At 42.4% G+C, this 14,966-nt stretch overlaps 2 long non-coding RNA genes and 1 pseudogene across 2 annotated transcripts; all 3 read right to left on the bottom strand.

Annotated features, from left to right (window-relative positions):
* Nucleotides 1–532: 532 nt before the first annotated feature.
* Nucleotides 533–14,772, bottom strand: LOC135337220 (uncharacterized; annotated as a pseudogene).
* LOC135337478 (uncharacterized) lies at nucleotides 8,748–9,732 on the bottom strand. The gene is made up of 2 exons (XR_010395146.1): nucleotides 9,133–9,732; nucleotides 8,748–9,081 (listed from the first exon to the last, which is right to left on the bottom strand). It is a non-coding gene; the product is annotated as an uncharacterized LOC135337478 (long non-coding RNA).
* On the bottom strand, nucleotides 11,093–12,237 carry LOC135337479 (uncharacterized). The gene is made up of 2 exons (XR_010395147.1): nucleotides 11,475–12,237; nucleotides 11,093–11,421 (listed from the first exon to the last, which is right to left on the bottom strand). It is a non-coding gene; the product is annotated as an uncharacterized LOC135337479 (long non-coding RNA).
* Nucleotides 14,773–14,966: the final 194 nt, after the last annotated feature.

The raw sequence follows: 14,966 nt of genomic DNA, 5'->3' as shown, positions 1-14,966 counted from the left end.
AGAGGCTAGTGATAATACTCCCATTACAGTGATTACAATGATTAATAATTCTCATGACATCATTACAATGAAGATCTCAATTTAAAGCGACACTTTTTAATAATTACGAAGCCAGAGGTCGCTTGTTTTGGAGGTCGAAAAATTATATTGAAGTCCTGGTGTCGCATATTTAGAGGGTCGCATCTAATTGGAGGTAACTTTACAGAGTCTACTTGCCTCGATTTCAGGCCGCTTAAAAACATTGATTTTCCAGTGGGCTACAATCGAGGGTAGGGAGTGGCTACATTTACAACGCGACATTAAAAAATAATTGTCAACGCAGCTGTCGCTACTTTTAGAGGTCAGAAAATTGCTGAAGCTCCTGGGTGTCGCATATTTAGAGGGTCGCCTTAAATCGAGGTCTTACAGTACTGCATTTTCTTAGTGCTTTCACTTTCTAGATACACTTTGCATGAGCTCACTACCAGGATATACCTACAGCTACATGACCACAGTCCCACCCAAACCACTTAAACTACGAGAAAGCACTTGAGAGTTGAGATAACAAACATATAGTATTAGCAATTGCGTTAGGGGCAAATTAAAGTTACTGCCTCGTGTTGACATCATCATAGATATCACCAGTCTGTCCCAGTCCATCCTTACGCTCGGCAACGGTTGCATAGCTAACATTTACATTTATCATGGTGTTGGTTTGAGGTTGAGCTGTGTTCATCTCACACACACCGTACACCACGTTGTTCTGACATGGTATGTCATTGTTGGCAGTTCCTCCTCCACTAACAGTTACTGCAGGGAGAGAAACAAGTTAAGTTAGTGTATATGTATAGTACACACATGCACACTGAGATAGTCTTACCATTGTGTTTAGATGACTCTTTCTTGTTTTTGCCGATAATCACTATGACAATGACTATGACAACTGCAATCATCACAACGCCCACTAGTCCCCCCACCACTCCACCTGCTATAGTAGCTGTTGCATCATCTGATCTCATCTCTGCAAATAGAAAGCAAACATGCTAAAAGACCTATCAACATTCACTATATGAAATGTACCAATGTGTTAAGGAAGTTAGTGTTTACCTTGTGTCTCCACACTGCACATCTCTCCAGTGAAGCCAGACACCCACTCACAACTGAACGAGTTGACACCATCCACACACACACCATTTCCACTGCAGTTCCTATTCACACAATCATCAATGTTGGTCTCACAATCAGCACCAGTGTAGCCAGGTTCACAGTCACATAGGAACATGTTCACCATGTCAACACACACACCATTGCCACTACAGTTTATTCCAGCACAATCATCAATGTCTGTCTCACATCTCTGTCCAGTGTAGCCAAGATCACATGAGCAAGTGAAGGTGGCTATTCCATGAGAGCAGTTGCCATGGTCACTGCACACTGTCCCCATAAGTAAGCACTCATCAATATCATCCTCACAATCAGCACCAGTATAGCCAACATTGCAGACACAGGAGTAGGAATAAAAGCCATTAGTACATGTTCCTCTTTCGTTGCAATTTCTGTTGTAGCAAAAGTTTTGATACTCACAGTTTGCACCAAAGTAGGGATGGTTACAGTTGCAAGTGAAACTGTCCATTTCATTCACACACGTTCCTCTGTCACTGCATGTGACAGCATAGAACTGACAGTAATTAAAAAACTAACAACTGCTTGTAATGAAGAAAGGAGCACACAACACAATAGTACTTGAAGTGATACTAGCCCCGGTACTTGAGACAGATAATATGGTTGTCGATCCCACTAAGAGATTCAGATCAAATCGATAGCTTACAATAGCATCATTTGATGTAAAGGTGGTATCATAATCAAGCACTTGTATGTAAAGCTGAGCTCCCTGCAATAACACTGAAATAGTCTATATGCAGTTACTGTATCATTTACCTCCCAGGCTGTCGATATTCCAATCAGATAGAATGGATTAGAGAGTCCTAGTACAGTAGATTGTGAGAAATCAATGGTTGCCCCGTCCTCGATATGGTCACTGACTGCAGTAAATCTGGGCTCATTATTGGGACACTGTGTAGTAGTACTGGCATGTGGCATCAGGCAGTAGATGAAGAAGGTGTCACAGCGCTTCCTTCCGTTACATCCTCCACCAATGCCTGGATCACAACATTGACCACCAGGGAGTGTGTTGGATGGATTACTGTAGGAGAGCATATTCACTTGCACCACATAGTTTGCAGACACCAGTACACTGAGCTGCAATTGGGACTCTCAACTGCAGCTACTGACTATTATACCACTCACCTTCCCCAGCCATAGACACAGGCAGCTCATACACAGGACAAGGACACTCATTCTCAGCAGCATACAGTAGTTCAATGAATAGCCAGCAACTTACTACTGTCTTGTTAACAGCTACTATAATAGTATACTGGTCACATGCATCCTCCTTGCATTCCATAAACAATGATGATATACATGTACATATGCATGCATGCAGGATAGATGCTTGCAACCTCAGCGACTTCTCTTTTTCAAAATTGTGAGTTACAATTTTAAAAGAGGGAAGTCGTTCAAAGATAAAAATCTTCGTAACTGTCACATGTGTGTACAAGATGTTAATTCATGACCTGCGCCTGCATGTAGTCTCACTAAAACGCAACGTCACTAAAATGAAACAACCGGAAACAAATAATGGGCTAGGTTAGGATTAAGGATAAAGTTAGGTGCCACGCCCATTATTGACTGCTGTTTCGTTTTAATGGCGTTTCGTTTAGTGGGGCAACATGCGCCTGCACATTCCAAGGACACCCATTACAGTGATTACACCCATTACAGTAATTACAATGATCTCATGACATCATTACAATGACATCACTGCATTCTCTTAGTGCTTTTAACTTTCTAGTTTTGCATGAGCCCACTATCAGGATACCTACAGCTACGTGACCACAGTCCCCCCAAACCACTTAAACTACAAGAAAGCACTTGAGAGTTGAGATAACAAAAGTATAGTTTATAAATAGCAATTGCGTTAGGGGTAAATTGAAGTCATTTCCTCGTGTTGACATCATCATAGATGTCACCAGTCTGTCCCAGTCCATCATCACGCTCGGCAACGGTTGCATAGCTAACATTTACATTTATCATGAGTTTCTCGTCCCTCGCCTCCACACTTTCGTACACTGGTGGGAGGGAACACAATGGGTAGCCATACTCCTGCTCTTGTAGAGAAGACGGGGGTAGGCCAGTAGGGAGGGTGTTGGTTTGAGGTTGAGCTGTGTTCATCTCACACACACCGTACACCACATTGTTTTGACATGGTATGTCATTGTTGGCAGTTCCTCCTCCACTAACAGTTACTGCAGGGAGAGAAACAAGTTATGTTTAAGTTTAAGTTACAGTACACACAACTGAAAAAGTCTTACGGTTGTATTTAGATAACTCTCTCTTGCTCTTGACAATAATCACAAAGAGAATGACTATGACTGCAATCATCACAACGCCCACTAGTCCCCCCACCACTCCACCTGCTGTAATAGCTATTGCATCATCTGATCTCACGTCTAAAGTATAGAAAACAAACATGCTAAAAGAATAAATATACAGCAGCATTCACCAAGCATCTAAATAAGCTGTCAAGTGTGTTAAGGAAGTTAGTGTTTACCTTGTGTCTCCACACTGCACATCTCTCCAGTGAAGCCAGACATACACTCACAACTGAACGAATTGACACCATCCACACACACACCATTTCCACTGCAGTTCCTATTCACACAATCATCAATATCAGTCTCACATCTCTGTCCAGTGTAGCCAAGATCACATGAGCAGGTGAAAGTGGCTATTCCTAATTGAGAGCAGTTACCATGGCCACTGCACACTGTCTCCATTAGCAAGCACTCATCAATATCCACCTCACAATCAACACCAGTATAGCCAACATTGCAGACACAGGTGTAGGATTCAAGGTTATTAGTACATCTTCCTCTTTCGTTGCAATTTATGTTGTAGCAAAAGTTTTGATGCTCGCAGTTTGCACCAAAGTAGGGATGGTTACAGTTGCAAGTGAAACTGTCCATTTCATTCACACACATTCCTCTGTCACTGCATGTGACAGCATTGAACTCACAGTGATTGAAGATCTCACAACTGCTTCCAATAAAGAATGGAGCACACAACACAGTAGCACGCACAGAGATACTAGCCCCAGTATATGAGGCAGATAATGTGGTTGTTGATCCCACCGAGAGAAGATTCATATCAAATCGATACCTCGCAATAGCATCATTTAATGTAAAGGTATCATAATCAAGCACTTGTATGTATAGTTGAGCTCCCTACAGAATTGAAATAGTCTACTGTTAGCTACACTGTATCACTTACCTCCCAGGTTGTCAGTATTCCTGTCAGATTGAACGGATTAGAGAGTCCTAGTACAGTAGGTTGTGAGAAATCAATGTCTGCCCCATCCTCGATATAGCTACTGACTGCAGTAGATCCGGTATCAGTATTGAGACACCCCACCGTAGTACTGGAATGTGGCACCAGGCAGTAGATGAAGTAGGTGTCACAGCGCTCCCTTCTGTTACATTCTCCACCATTGTCTGGATCACAACATTGACCATCTAAACGTGTGTTGGATGGATTACTGTAAGAGACCATCTCCACTTGCACCACATAGTCTGCAGACACCAGTACACTGAGCTGCAAGCATTGGGACTCTCAACTGCAGCTACTGACTATTATACCACTCACCTTCCCCAGCCATAGACACAGGCAGCTCATACACAATACAAGGACATTCATTCTCAGCAGTATGCAGTAGTTTATGGCCAGCAACTATCTTGCTTGATATACAGCTATATTTTAAAGAGATGTCTGCTAGTACTGTATCACATGCACCCTTATTGATCAACATGCAGCACAGAGTGCTTGCAGCCAGTGGGAAGTCAACTTAAATTATGTTTTCATACAGGATGTTCATTCATAACCTGCAACCTGTACATAATTATTCTCCAATAGATAAATCACCCCCTATAGCTACATGACCATGCACGGCTCGCAAACCACTTAAACTATATATATGAGCAAGCACTTGAGATAACAACAGGTTAATATCGAGATCTACAGTAATTGCGTTTGGGGCAAATAATAAAGCTACTGCCTCGTGTTGACATCATCATAGATATCACCAGTCTGTCCCAGTCCATCCTCACGCTCGGCAACGGTTGCATAGCTAACATTTACATTTATCATGTCACTCACTATCTTACTACTTCATATAAAATGTGCATATTTCATGAGTCTCAGTAAATGAAAATCATCAACCACATTGAAATATCGTTCTGCGCTCTATTTGTGTATTACTGTTGTCATGCACAGGTGCGTACTATACAGGTGTCTCATAGTCTGATACTGCAGGGGCCAATTCATAAGGTACGTCTTCGTTGTCTCCAGGGATATAGGAAATGGTGTCTAGATATCCTGTGGAAAACAACAGCAAAGCTCAGGAATACTGAACATAAACACTCCAATCACAAGTAAACAATATACACTAGTGAAATGTAAGCAGTGTGACGTGCATGATTGTGAGTATACAGCTATACTTCAATGTGTTAGGTACACAAACAACTTAATTATTACCTTGCAACTGAGTGTCTTGAATGGTCTTCCCCTGAGCTCTGCGTGCTACAGGTGTCTCATAGTCTGATACTGCAGGGGCCAATTCATAAGCCGGTGCATCTTCAAAATCTGCGTCTCCATAAATTGGATTGACTAGTTCTGCATTGTTGAGTGATTCCAGGCTGCCATATATCAGGTTGTCAAACTCTGCTGTTTCTAAAGTGATGCATGGTATTTGTTCTGTTCTCAGGAATCCCATACACTGGGTTGTCTCCAGCTGAAATAAGACATGCAAACTTTAGTAAATCCTTTCATGAGCTCGAGCATACTGAAACATAAACACTCAGATCACATTGTACACTAGTGAAATGTAAACAGTGTGCATGCATGTATATAGCTACTTCAATGTTAGGTACACAAACAGCTTACCCTGCAACTGAATGTCTTGAATAGTCTTCCCCTGATCATGAGCTCTTCGTACACACACCACCACAATCACTATCAGGAGCAGGAGTATCAGCATCAGCACTAGAAGACCTCCCACCACTCCTCCTATCAGATCCCCTGGACCACCATTCAACTCTTCTGCAAGGGGTATAATTTATACAGCATGAAACAATTTATTATACCTGAAGTGGTGTTGCACATCTCTCCAGTGAAGCCAGACATACACTCACAACTGAACGAGTTGACACCATCCACACACACACCATTTCTACTGCAGTTCCTATTCACACAATCATCAATGTTGGTCTCACAATCAGTACCAGTGTAGCCAGGTTCACAGTCACATAGGAACATGTTCACCATGTCAACACAACCACCATTGCCACTACAGTTTATTCCATCACAGTCATCAATTTCAGTCTGGCAAATTGCATCAGTGTAACCAGGGAAACAATCACAATTAAAGTCGTTAACTCTGTCAGTACAGTTGCCTTGTCCACTGCAGTTTACGTTCACACAATCATCAATGTCAGTCTCACATCTCTGTCCAGTGTAGCCAGGATCACATGAGCAGGTGAAGGTGGCTGTTCCATGAGAGCAGTTGCCATGGCCACTGCACACTGTCTCCATTAGCAAACACTCATCAATATCCACCTCACAATCAGCACCAGTATATATAGCCAGCATTGCAGACACAGGTATAAGAGTTGACCTCATCCATACAGACACCATTTCCACTGCAACTCTGCCCTTCACAGTTCTCACAATCAGCACCAGTATAGCCAGCATTGCAGACACAGGTGTAGGAATCAAGGTTATTAGTACACATTCCTCTTTCGTTGCAATATCTGTTGTAGCAAAAGTTTTGATGCTCACAGTTTGTACCAAAGTAGGGAGGGTTACAGTTGCAAGTGAAACTGTCCATTTCATTCACACATGTTCCTCTGTCACTGCATGTAACAGCATTGGACTGACAGTAATTGAAAAACTGACAACTGCTTCCAATGAAGAATGGAGCACACAACACAGTAGTACTCACAGCGATATTAGCGGTATCTGATGAGGCAAATGCTGTGGTTGTCAATCCCACTGAGAGACTCAGATCAAATCGATACGTTATAATACGATCAAAGCGAAATGGTCTAATGCTATCAAGATCAAGCACTCGTATGTAAAGCTGATGAGCTCCCTGCAAATACAATAAATGGTAATTTGAATACAAAAAAAAACAGTGAATCTTAACCTCCCAGGCTGTCGTTTTTCCAGTCAGATTGAATGGATTAGAGAGTCCTAGTACAGTAGATTGTGAGAAATCAATGTCAGCCCCGTCAGTGATATTGGTGGCACGTAAACTATATGCAAGAAATCCGGGGGGATTACTGGGACACACTATAGCAGTACTGCTACGTGGCATCAGGCAGTAGGCAAAGAAGGTGTCACAGCGCTCCCCAAGGGTACATCCTACACCATTGTTGGCTGGATCACAACATTGACCGCCTGAGCGCCTGTTGGATGGATGACTGAAAGATACCATCTCCACTTGCACCACATAGTCTGCAGACACCAGTACACTGAGCTGCAAGCATTGGGACTCTCAACTGCAGCTACTGACTATTATACCACTCACCTTCCCTAGCCATAGACACAGGCAGCTCATACACAATACAAGGACACTCATTCTCAGCAGCATACAGTAATTCAAATGACAGCAACTATTCTTGCATGCTTGATATGTTAATCTACATGTTACTGATCTCTGTTAGACATGCATCCTCTTTGCATTCCATCAACATGATATAAATATGCTAGTGCTTGCAAAGTCACTCAAAGATAAATCTTCAAACAGGATGTTATTCATGCATGGCCTGTACTTGCTGATTTACCACAGTCCACCAAACCACTTAAACTACATGCAAGCAGGCACTTGAGATAACAAGAGGTTATCAACATAAAATAATCGTAAGCAAATTGAATTAGCAATTGCTTTAGAGGCAAATAATAAAGTCACTGCCTCGTGTACACGTCATCATAGATGTCACCAGTCTGTCCCAGTCCATCCTCACACTCGGCAACGGTTGCATAGCTAACATCATGTCACTACCTTATACTACCCTAATTACTTCGTACAAAATTAAAATGTGCTGCATCAGCATAATATTATTTCAAATTAATATTGTTCTGCCCTTAATTTTCTGTAATACTATTGTCATACACAGGTGCGTACTACAGGTGTCTCATAGTCTGATACTGCAGGGGCCAATTCATAAGGTACATCTTCGAAATCTGCATCTCCATAAATTGCAGTTCTGCATCGTTGAGTGATTCCAGGCTGCCATATGGGTTGTTAAACTCTGCTGTTTCTGAAGTGATGGAGTTTGTTCTGTTCTCAGATCAGGAATCCCATACACTGGATTGTCTCCAAGTATGTAGGAAATGGTGTCTCCTGTGGAAAACAACAGTCCATGAGTATAAAGCTTAATGAGTGGGCGTAATTTCGAGACAAAACACAGCTCAGGCATATACTGAAACATAAACACCCAATCATGTTGTAAAGTAAGTGAAATATAAACAGTAAAAAGTCATATACACATGTTAGCCTCGATCCCAGGCCGAGTTTTCGCTTTTATAACGGTTAGGCAAACAACTGGGCCTGGTACTAGTTGTCTGCGCATGCGTCAAATTTTCATTGTATATTTGTGGTCGGCAAAAATATTTAATAAATCAATAATGGAAATTTGTACACAGAAAATGCACAGAGTGAGTACACAAAAGATGCACATAGGGAGCTGCTTCACAAAGGCCTGGGGAGTTGCCAGTTGTGCTGCAGCACAATTACAGTGACCCAGGGCAACTTCAGGATGATTGAATGCCTTCAAATTACGTTTCAAAAAGATTTAGCAGGCTGCTGGACTTCTCTGATTCTAGGCCCCAACTCGTAACTCATTGCTTGAGAAAACGTAGATTCTCTTGATGTCTCTGAGCTACCCAGCAACGCTCGAATGAGCAGGTCATACTCCAGTCCTGTGTCTGTGAGTATAGGACAATATTAAAAGAAACCAAAGACGGTTAAACCCTTACCTCAAACTGTCCAGTCTCGTCCGTTAGTATAGCCAAGAGGAGCACTGTTGGGATAGCTGGATATTAGCCATTGCTCCTGTACAGAGAAGTAGACATTTTAAATACGTGTAGATCTATACATATTAAATTTCTCGGTTATAGTGTCATTGTCGACGAGCTGATGATGGCAGCACCAAGTTCTCTAGCTCACACTCTTCACTTGATCCACCATATTAATGATGAAACTATAGTCTACCTACATTCTTGCCAAACATGAACAAGACTTGATAGCATAGCCGGCCATAGGGCCCACACAAAAATATCTGACCTTAACAAGCTTGACAAAGCTTTATACCTCTTCCCTTGTTGTTCAGTCTTCAGAATAAGCTTCAGAGAAGAGAGAAGCTTCAGCTAAGAGCCATTCCAATCGATTCCAATAATGATAAAACGGGAACTGACTTCTAGTACACGATAGTACACGAATATAAATGTCACGAAAGTGAACGAGAATATCCATTCGTCAGAATCTGACGAACGATTGACGCATGCGCAGACAACTAGTACCAGGCCCAGTTGTTCGCCTAACCGTTATAAAAGCGAAAACTCGGCCTGGGATCGAGGCTAATACGCATGTGTACTACTTCAATGTTACTAGGCATACACAACAGCTTACCTTGCAACTGATTGTCTTGAATGGTCTTCCCTTGATCATGAGCTCTTCGTACACACACCACCACAACCACTATCAGGAGCAGGAGTATCAGCATCATCAGCACTAGAAGACCTCCCACCACTCCTCCTATCAGATCCCCTGGACCACCATTCAACTCTGCAAGAGGTATAATTTATACAGCATGAAACAATTTATTATACCTGAAGTGGTGTTGCACATCTCTCCAGTGAAGCCAGACACACACTCACAACTGAACGAGTTAACACCATCCACACACACACCATTTCTACTGCAGTTCCTATTCACACAATCATCAATGTTGGTCTCACAATCAGCACCAGTGTAGCCAGGTTCACAGTCACATAGGAACATGTTCACCATGTCAACACAACCACCATTTCCACTGCAGTTTATTCCATCGCATTCATTAATGTCAGTCTGGCAAATTGCATCTATGTAACCAGGGAAACAATCACAATCATAACTGTTAACTCTGTCAGTACAGTTGCCTTGTCCACTGCAGTTTACGTTCACACAATCATCAATGTCAGTCTCACATCTCTGTCCAGTGTAGCCAGGATCACATGAGCAGGTGAAGGTGGCTGTTCCATGAGAGCAATTACCATGGCCACTGCACGCTGTCTCCATTAGCAAGCACTCATCAATATCCACCTCACAATCAGCACCAGTATAGCCAGCATTGCAGACACAGGTGTAGGAATCAAGGTTATTAGTACATGTTCCTCTTTCATTGCAATTTCTGTTGCAGCAAAAGTTTTGATACTCGCAGTTTGCACCAAAGTAGGGAGGGTCACAGTTGCAAGTGAAACTGTCCATTTCATTCACACACATTCCTCTGTCACTGCATGTGACAGCATTGGACTCACAGTGATTGAAGATGTCACAACTGCTTCCAATGAAGAATGGAGCACACAACACAGTAGCACACACAGTGATAGCAGCCACACCCCCAAATTTTTTTTGTAAGAAGAATTTCATTTTATCTTTCTTGTTTTGGTGTAAAATTTGTGCAGCGTTTGCAGGCACGCATAAATCTGGGAAACTGTTGTTTTTTCTATTTAAAGCCCCCTTATTATATATGCGTATTTAAAATATCCGCTGAACTAAAAATGCTGGACAATTTTTTCCAGGCACCACACGAAAGATAAAATGAAGATCTTTTTCCTAAAAAAATTTGGGGGTGTGGCTGCACTTGTATGCATTCTGGATTTTCAATTAAAGGTAATTACACTGTAACACCACCCTCAAAGGTCACATGACCTACAAATTTGTTCAGCTCATAGATAGTCTATGTCAGCATGTAGCTTCTTTATGAGACTACATTCCTACAAAATTTCATTGATTCATATGAAACTATCTCAAAGATATGATCACTTGTACAAAAAAGTCCTTAACAATCACAGGGACAGTCCTTAACTACATTGAGTAGTACTGGCATGTGGTCTCAGGCAGTAGATGAAGAAGGTGTCACAGCGTTCCCCTTCGTTACATGGTACTACACCGTTGAATCTCCATGGTGAATCACAACATCGGCCACCAGGGAGTGTGTTGGATGGATGACTGTAGGAGACCATCTTCACTTGCACCACATAGTCTGCAGACACCAGTATACTGAGCTGCAAGCATTGGGACTCTCAACTGCAGCTACACTGACTATTATACCACTCACCTTCCCCAGCCATAGACACAGGAGACTCGCAAGCCACTCCCTTTTCTCTGATTGGACGGGGGCGGGAGAAAAGGGACTGGTGACTCTGGGCTACAGCTTGTGTAAATCAGGAATGCTATTAAATATTAATGTCACGTGCAAATTATCCATTTATTCTGATGCGTCAAAAGCTAAAGACACACAGAAGACAAGTATACAGATCTATCTAGCCAGCCTTTAGATCCTTGTACCAGTGTCTGTTGTGCCACAACTTGTGGATTAGCATGGAACAGATGATGAACGTAGAAATCTTGGCAGTCCTTCTTTGAACCGAGGAGTGGCAGCGATTTAAGACAGCTTGTACAAGTCTGACTACTCTCAATTCAACTGCTGCCGTCTGCCATTACCTGTCTTGTATTGTACAGGTTATTAAAAGCTTTAGGCAACCAATGACTTTCGGCTGCCAGTTCTCATCACGTAAAACTAAAACAAGCTAATCTCTGCTGGTGTCTTAGATGACTATATCCTAGCTGAATGCCTGATGATGTTATTACTCCATCATCTTCTCTTTTCTAGCACTAGCATCCATTCTTAAACTGTAGCTAAGAAGCCCGCGATCACTTTTGCAGGCTACGCAATTCTACTTAACCTCACGCAATTTTTGGATCACGTGGAAAAATCAATGAATAATCTCTACCCAAATTCTGGTAGAGACACAAAATGTGTCCCAGAGTCACCAGTCCCTTTTCTCCCGCCCCCGTCCAATCAGAGAAAAGGGAGTGGCTTGCGAGTCTAAGACACAGGCAGCTCATACACAATACAAGGACACTCATTCTCAGCAGCATGCAGTAATTCAATAGCCAGCAATTATCTTTATGTTAACAACTATATTTTGAAGAGATGTCTGCTAGTACTATGTCACATGCACCCTCCTTGCATTCCATCAACATGCAGCATGGATGTAATACTTGCAGCCTGTGGGAAGTCATAAATATGTCTTCATACAGGATGTTCATTCATAACCTACAGCCTGTACATAACTCTTCCATACATAGATGAATCACCCCCCCCCCCCCCCCCTAGTTTATACATATGACAATGCATGCAGGGTCCGCAAACCATTTAAACTACGAGCAAACACTTGAGATAACAAGAGGTTATAGTACATGCAGTAATTGCGTTAAAGCAAATAATAAAGTTATTGCCTCGTACTGACATCATCATAGATATCACTAGTCTGTCCCAGTCCATCCTCACGCTCAGCAACGATTGCATAGCTAACATTTACACTGATCATGAGTTTCTCGTCCCTCGACTCCACACTTTCGTACACTGGTGGGAAGGAACACAAGGGGTAGCCATACTGCTGCTCTTGTAGAGAGGACAGGGGTAGGCCAGTAGGGAGGGTGTTGGTTTGAGGTTGAGCTGTGTTCATCTCACATACACCGTACACCACGTTGTTCTGACATGGTATGTCATTGTTGGCAGTTCCTCCTCCACTAACAGTTACTGCAGGGAAACAAACAATAAGTTACAGTACACACAACTGAAAAAGTTTTACGGTTGTATTTAGATGACTCTTTCTTGTTCTTGATAATAATCACAAAGAGAATGACTATGACTGTAATCAGCACAACGCCCACCAGTCCACCCACCACTCCACCTGCTATATAGTAGCTGTTGCATCATCTGATCTCATCTCTACAGTATAGAAAGCAAACATGATGAAAGACTTATCAACATTCACTAAATAAGCTGTCATGTGTGTTAAGGATGTTAGTGTTTACCTTGTGTCTCCACACTGCACATCTCTCCAGTGAAGCCAGACACACACTCACAACTGAACGAGTTGACACCATCCACACACACGGTTTCCACTGCAGTTCCTATTCACACAATCATCAATGTCGGTCTCACATTTCTGTCCAGTGTAGCCAAGATCACATGAGCAGGTGGAAGTGGCTATTCCAGAGCAGTTACCATGGCCACTGCACACTGTCTCCATTAGCAAGCACTCATCAATATCCACCTCACAATCAGCACCAGTATAGCCAACATTGCAGGCACATGTGTAAGAGTTGACCTCATCCATACAGACACCATTTCCACTGCAGCTCGGCCCCTCACAATCATCAATGTCTTCACAATCAGCACCAGTATAGCCAGCATTGCAGACACAGGTGTAGGAGTCAAGGTTATTAGTACATGTTCCTCTTTCGTTGCAATTTCTGTTGTAGCAAAAGTTTTGATCCTCACAGTTTGCACCAAAGTAAGGAGGGTTACAGTTGCAAGTGAAACTGTCCATTTCATTCACACACGTTTCTCTGCATATGGACTCACAGTTATAGTAATTGAAGATCTCACAACTGCTTCCATTGTAGAAAGGAGCACACAACACAGTAGCACTAAATCTTGTAGTAGCGGTACTTGAGGCAAATAGTGTAATTGTTGATCCCACTGACACGGAGGGATTCAGATTTAATCGATACCTTGCAATAGTATCATCTGATGAATAGGCATCATAATCAAGCACTTGTATGTAAAGCTGAGCTCCCTGTAATCACAAGCAATAGTATATTGAAATAGTCTACAGTATCTTACCTCCCAGGCTGTCAATATTCCAGTCAGATTGAATGGATTAGAGAGTCCTAGTACAGTAGGTTGTGTGAAATCAATGTCTGCCCCATCCACGATATAGTTACTGACTGCAGTATATCCGGGCTCATTACTGGGACAAGGTGTAGCAGTACTGGCATGTGGCCTCAGGCAGTAGATGAAGTAGGTGTCACAGCGTTCCCCTTCGTTACATGGTACTACACCGTTGAATCCCCGTGGTGAATCACAACATCGGCCACCAGGGAGTGTGTTGGATGGATGACTGTAGGAGACCATCTTCACTTGCACCACATAGTCTGCAGACACCAGTACACTGAGCTGCAAGCATTGGTACTCTCAACTGCAGCTACTGACTTATTATACCACTCACCTTCCCCAGCCATAGACACAGGCAGCTCATACACAATACAAGGACACTCATTCTCAGCAGCATGCAGTAGTAGTTCAATGTCCAGCAACTACATAAGCTATAAGCTTAAGCTGGTTAACAACTATATATTTTGATGAGAGATATTGATGATCTCTCCTTGCATTCTATCAACATGATGCACAGATCTATAGTGCTTGCAGCCTCACAAAGATTAATTATGTAATTATCATACAGGATGTTTATTCGTGCAGGACCTGTAGCATACTCCTTAGATGAAACCCTTATACCTTAAGGTGACATATTTTCGCGTGTATTAATTCCTGCTATTTCTGCGAATGAGAGTAAAATCGCAAAAATTAGTACTCGCAAATAATTGGCCGCCATCTTGTTTAATGTACCGTATATGCTTGATCAGGAGCCGCGGCTACTAAATGTTTCATTTTGCTGGAAGAGGAGGCTACAATTCAAGAGAGGCCACTGTTCAAGAGCGGCGTTTATTAACTCCAGATAATTTAGTTTGTCATCAA

Source organism: Halichondria panicea, chromosome 6 (genome assembly GCF_963675165.1).
Source record: "Halichondria panicea chromosome 6, odHalPani1.1, whole genome shotgun sequence".
NCBI lineage: Eukaryota > Metazoa > Porifera > Demospongiae > Suberitida > Halichondriidae > Halichondria > Halichondria panicea.
Note: the sequence above shows the minus strand (reverse complement) of the source record. Positions and strands in the feature narration are given on the sequence as shown.